At 49.5% G+C, this 6,203-nt stretch overlaps 1 non-coding gene across 1 annotated transcript; it reads left to right on the top strand.

Moving 5' to 3' along the window:
* Positions 1-5,465: 5,465 nt before the first annotated feature.
* On the top strand, positions 5,466-5,584 carry LOC116563033. The gene has a single exon (XR_004274176.1). It is a non-coding gene; the product is annotated as a 5S ribosomal RNA (ribosomal RNA).
* The last annotated feature ends 619 nt before the right edge of the window (positions 5,585-6,203 follow it).

Below are 6,203 nucleotides of genomic sequence, written 5' to 3'. Positions count from 1 at the left end.
AAGTGACATTTGGGGGGGTCTCATAGAAAAGCCAAATTGTAGCTGTGAACACCTAGGGACAGTGGTCTTAGCTTGCCTCTAGGCATTGGACATTATGAGCAGACATAATGGACACCCTTTAAGGCGAGTCCATTCTCTGTGGATGCCTGGTTTACCACTACCCTGCTCCCCCTTGGCAATACCTGATTCAAGACTGGGCACATGACCTAGTTCTAGACAGTAAGGTACAGGACCAGGAAAGTCTACAGGGATTTCTGGGAAAGGCCTCCTCCATTTGTTTTTTTTTTTTTTTTTTTGAGATGAAGTTTCAGTTTGTCGCCCAGGCTGGAGTGCAGTGGCACAATCTTAGCTCACTGCAACCTCCACCTCCCGGGTTTAAGTGACCCTCCCGCCTCAACCTCCCAAACAGCTAGGATTACAGGAACCCACCACCACACCTGGCTAATTTTTTATTTTTTTTTTTAGTAGAGATGGGGTTTCACCATACTGGCCAGACTGGTCTTGAACTCCTGATCTCAGGCAATCCGCCTGCCTCATCCTCCCAAAGTGCTGGGACCACAGGCGTGAGCCACCTTGCCTGGCCCAGGCTTCCTCCATTTTAAGGGGAGTCCCGGTAAGACACAGTCTACCTTCTCTGGAGTTGCCATACTCCAGTGTGGACACTTGGGGCTACTGCCAGCATCTTGGCATCAACCCGAAGATGGAACTAACAAGAAGGATGGCAGATCAGAGAAGGCCCGAGCCTGGAAGACATCATTGAGCTGATGAATCAAATAGCCCCAATGCCTCTCTCCCCTCTGAATATTCATATAAGAAAAAAAAAACAAAAAACTAGCGGTTCAGCTAGATGCCACCAAAAGCATTGTCACTGAGCTGGCCACCTGGAGGGCTGGAAGTACATGTGGAGGGGAGCACCTTGAAGGTACTGTTACCTCCTGCTAAGCAGTTCTGACTTTCTCCTTTGGATGAGAAAAGGGCTGGTAGCTGTGAAAAGATGTGCCCAAGGCCACGTGGGGGGAAGTGGCAAAAGCAGCCCCGCACAGGCCTAGCAGCCTTCCTGCGGGTGCCCCGAGATCCTGAGTCAGCTTTGATGGTGGGGCCTGTGGGTGCAGGCCTCAAAGTTCACCATCTCCAGTCAATATTCAGTTCTCCTGCTGGGCGAGAGCAAGCAAGCGCCGGAGACTTCCTTGAATTTTTGTGCTGAAATGGTGTCCTTGGAGGAAAATATCAAAGTCCCCCAAGCTGTAATCAAGGCAGTTGCAGATTACAAGTAATTGCCATAGTTTCGGGACAGATTCTTCTCAGATTGAAAAGAGCCTGTCCAAAGTTCCTTCCCAGGCCAACAGAACAGAACAGGGCAGGCACCTGCAGCGGAGGGGAGCGGAACCCTGGGATCCAAGGCTTGTGTTCGCTCTCCACGCCGGAGCAGGAAGCTCCTTCCATGCCCTGGCCTTCTTCCTCCATGCTTGGAGCATGTGTGGGCCACATGGCCATGTCTCTGTAGTAATGCTCAGGTATAGGCGTGGGGACATTTATTGCCTCAATTTCAAGACTGTCTGGAAAAGGGCAGTACTGCCCTGGGCAGTAAAGAGTTCATATCCCTAGAGATACAAGCCCTGGAAGGGCCTTCAGCAGGCATCCATGCCTTCACATGTGCTGTCCCCTCGAAGACCCTCCTGAACCTTAAAGATGTGATGTATGCATTCGCTCATTTCACAAAGAACTACCTGTGCCAGGAGGTAAGGGGCATTTAGCAATAAATAAAGTCCTGCTGGGTGCCGTGGCTCACACCTGTAATCCCAGCACTTTGGGAGGCCAAGACAGGTGGATCAACTGAGGTCAGGAGTTCGAGACCAGCCTGGCCAACATGGTGAAACCCCATCTCTACTAAAAATTAGCCAGGTGTGATGGTGCATGCCTGTAATACCAGCTACATGAGAGGCTGAGGCATGAGAATCGCTTAAACCCAGGAGGAAGAGGTTGCAGTGAGCCAAGATTCTGCCAATGCACTTCAGCCTGGGCAACAGATCCAGATTCCGTCTAAAACAATAAAAAATCCCCAAGAGTGTAGAGAAAAAGGCAGATAAATAAAATGAATATACAATATGATATTAGGTGGTTGTAAGTGCTATAACAGAAGGGACAGAGAGTGACAGGGTGATTTTTAGAAAGGGTGGTCGGGGAAGGCTTCCCTTGAAGAGGTGTAACTAATATTTGAGCTGATAAACCTTAATGAAGGCAGGAGCTGGCCACGTAAACACCTGGAGAAGCAGCGTCTAGGCAGAGAAGAGGAAGCAAGGTGTTCAGCCAGGTTTGAAGACTAGCAAGAGGCTGGTGTAGGCTGGGCACGATGGCTCACACCTGAAATCCTAACACTTTGGGAGGCCAAGGTGGGCAGATCGCTTGGGCCCAGGAGTTCAAGACCAACCTGGGCAACATGGTGAAACCCCATCTCTATAAAAAATACAAAAATTAGCTGGGCATGGTGGCACACACCTGTAGTCCCAGCTACTCAGGAGGCTGAGGTGGGAGGATCACCTGAGGTGGTAGGTTGAGGCTGCAGTGAACTTTGATCACACCACCACTGCATTGCAGCTTGGGTAACAGAGTAAGACACTGTCTCAAAAAGGAAAAAAAAGGGGGCTCGTGGAGTTGCAAAGCGGTCCGGAGGTGGAGAAGCATATGAGATGAAGTTGGAGAGGTGACTGCAGGTCAGACCATGTGTGTCTTGCAGGCTGGGCAGAGCATGTTGGCTTTTCCTCTGTATATTGCAGACACTGGGTTTGGAGCAGGACATGGTCCGACTCAGGTTTAGAGAGCCACACTCTGCCTGCTGTACCCATAGAAAGCCCTGGCACATGGTAGGTGCTTAATAAACATTGGTGGTTATTATCAGAGTTCTTCAACTGCACCTTTGGACCCTGGAGTTCACTGAGGGCAGGGACCAGAACAGTCATCTCATGCTTATTATAGTTGGTGCTAAGATGTGTGGATAAATTAATGACTCAGGGCATGAATGGGTGAGCAAGGTAGGAGTAGGTTCTGAGGAGGAGCCTCGTGTCCCCGGGGCAGGTAAGACATACAGCTGGGGCAGTGTGAAGGAAGCAAGCCAACAGCTATGCCACAGAAAGAACAGGTAAGAGCCCATTTTAGAAAAGAACCATTGCCTGGGCCCTAAGGGAATATAGGATGCAGCTGGGCCCAAATTTGGGCTGCAGGAACCAACACAGCCTGCAAACCAGCGGGCATGAGTCAGGCAAGCCACATGGGGCTCCACCTCCTAGAATCACCAGGATGCTTACGGGCTCATCCCGATCCTCCTGGGAGCACTGGAGACAGGCATTTGGCACAAAACAGGCACCCAGAGGGTGCAGCCTAGATAGGCGCTGGTGCCCAGATGCGGGTTTTAGGCTGTACTTGGGAGGTGGCAGAGATTGTTGTGGGCTGGGGCAATCATGGAGGGCTTCCTAGAAGAGCTGCAGCCTAGATGGACAGATAAGGTTCAAACGGAAGCCACTAGGGGTCTGTAACTGTAGACACTCCTCCAGACATGTCCTGTGAAATCATCGCACCTCTGAGTCATGCCTGATAACCCTCCCTACTATCCAAAGGATAATGTCTTGGCTTGACATTTAAGAGCTCCTATTTTTTTTTTTTCTTAGACAGAGTCTTGTTCTGCCACCCAGGCTGCAGTGCAGTGGCATGATCTCGGGTCACTGCAACTTCCGCCTCCCAGGCTCAAGCAATTCTCTTGCCTCAGCCTCTGGAGTAGCTGGGATTACAGGTACACACCACCACACCAGGCTAATTTTTGTATTTTTAGCAGAAAGGGGATTTCACTATGTTGGTCAGGGCAGTCCCAAACTCCTGACCTCGTGATCCACCCACCTCGGCCTCCCAGAGTGCTGGGATTACAGGTGTGAGCCACCGAGCCCAGGCAAGAGTTTCTATTTTCAGAAAGTGGCCTCTTCAGGTATTGCTCTTAAAAAAATAACAAAAGATAAATAAAAGAAAAAAAAAGTGGCCTCAATCTACCCATTCAGTCCTGCCTCTCCCAAGCAGCCAAATCCACGGCACGTGCTATATACCTTAACCACGCTGCACATTTTCCCATCCAGTGCCTTCGCCACCACTGTTTGCTCTGCCAGGAATTCCCTTATCTGGCTCCACTTTCTTTTTTTTTTTTTTTTTGAGAAGGAGTATCGCTCTTGTTACCCAGGCTGGAGTGCAATGGTGCGATCTCGGCTCACCGCAACCTCCGCCTCCTGGGTTCAGGCAATTCTCCTGCCTCAGCCTCCTGAGTAGCTGGGATTACAGGCACACCCCACCATGCCCAGCTAATTTTCTGTATTTTTAGTAGAGACGGGGTTTCACCATGCTGACCAGGATGGTCTCGATCTCTTGACCTCGTGATCCACCCGCCTCGGCCTCCCAAAGTGCTGGGATTACAGGCTTGAGCCACCGCGCCCGGCCTCTGGCTCCACTTTCTAAACAACTGCCCATTCCTCAACACCCAGCGAATGTCCCAACTTCAGAGAAGTCTCCGCCCTCTGATCCCACATTATCACGTACCTGGTGGACTATAAGCCACACTGGATGCATTTGGGTTTTCTCTGTGGATGACCATTGGGTACCAGTTACGCCTCTTGCCCTGGTGTAATTATTAGTTGTGACCCTTTCACTCCCAAATATGTTCTGGCCAGATGGCAAAATAAACAGTCACCCTTCATCACCTGCACCTTTCTTTACCCAGCTAAAATCCTTTGGGCAGGAACCATGCCTTTGTCAGAGCCCAGCACAGTACTCTGAATGCTGGAATAAAGTTAGTCACTCACACCAGTAATCTCTGAGATGCTGGACACTGAATTATGTGAGGCAAAGCTGCAGAAACATCTGTCCCTGTTCTCCTGCCACATGTGAAACGAGGTGGGGGAAGGTAAGAAAAGATCATTTCAGAGAGGCCGGGCACAGTGGCTCACACCTGTAATCCCAGCACTTTGGGAAGCCAAGGTGGTTGGATCACTTGAGGTCAGGAGTTTGAGACCAGCCTGGCCAACACAGTGACACCCTGTCTGTACTAAAAATACAAAATTAGCCAGATGTGGTGCCATGTGCCTGTAATCCCAGCTACTGGGCAGGCTGAAGCAGAATTGCTTGAATCTGGGTGGCAGAGGCTGTAGTGAGCCAAGATCACACTACTGCACTCCAGCCTGGGTGACAGAGTGAGACCCTGTCTCAAAAGGGGAAAAAAAATTCTTAAGAGAGTTACAAGTGACATGGAAAAAATCATGATAGGAGTGGGGAGAGATGAGGAGGGGCAGAGGCTAATTTTGGACAGGCTTGGCAGAGAAGGCCTCTGGATTTGAAGTCTGAATGAATTTAGGGAGCCATGAGATGAGAGCATCTGCAGGAGGAACATCCTTGCTAGGAAGTTGGGAAAAGCAAGTGCTAAAATCCTGAGGCTTGTCTATGGCCATACCACCCTGAACGCGCCCGATCTCATCAGATCTCGGAAGGAAAGCAGGGTCGGGCCTGGTTAGTACTTGGATGGGAGACTGCCTGGGAATACCGGGTGCCGTAGGCTATAAAAAATAAAATAAAATCCTGAGGCTAGAACATGCTTAGTGTGTTTAAAGAACAGGAGAGAGGCCAGTGTGGGAGCAGAGAGCGTGAAGCAGGGGTTGATGGGAGATGCTGGCAGGGACCAGCAAAAGCAGGGCTTTGTCGCCTGCAAAAAGGAATCCATAGATGTATATTTTTAACCAGTGTACGGTGTTGGATGGGGAAGTAACGTGATCTAGGTTATTTTTTCCCCAGACAGAAAAGTTTTTATTTTTTATCATGCATACAGGAGACAAAAATGCCACAGATCCCCTTGTGACTGTACAAAGCCACCTCAGGAATATTTCTCTGCGTAAAAGAAGCAATGTCAGTTACCATGATGTCAATTACAACCTGGCACAAAATCATCAGGACAATCACGGCCACAGATTTCTTTCTGGAGGTTAACCTTACAGAACCCGGTCACAACTTCCAGTCTTAAGTCTGACAAAACAAACTCCGCTTCTAAGTACAAGGTTACACTAAAGGCCCCCACAACTTGATAACAATTGTGATTAGTCACATAAGTTTCCAAGTGGCATAAAAATGTGCATTGACAATCTTGCAAAAGTTCTCAACTAAAAGCAACAAGCAGGGCTTTA

This window comes from Sapajus apella, unplaced genomic scaffold (assembly GCF_009761245.1).
Source record: "Sapajus apella isolate SASKATOON/1434 unplaced genomic scaffold, GSC_monkey_1.0 scaffold33, whole genome shotgun sequence".
NCBI classification, from domain to species: Eukaryota; Metazoa; Chordata; class Mammalia; order Primates; family Cebidae; genus Sapajus; species Sapajus apella.
The sequence above is the reverse complement of the archived record's forward strand: the minus strand, read 5'-3'. Positions and strand labels throughout refer to the sequence as shown.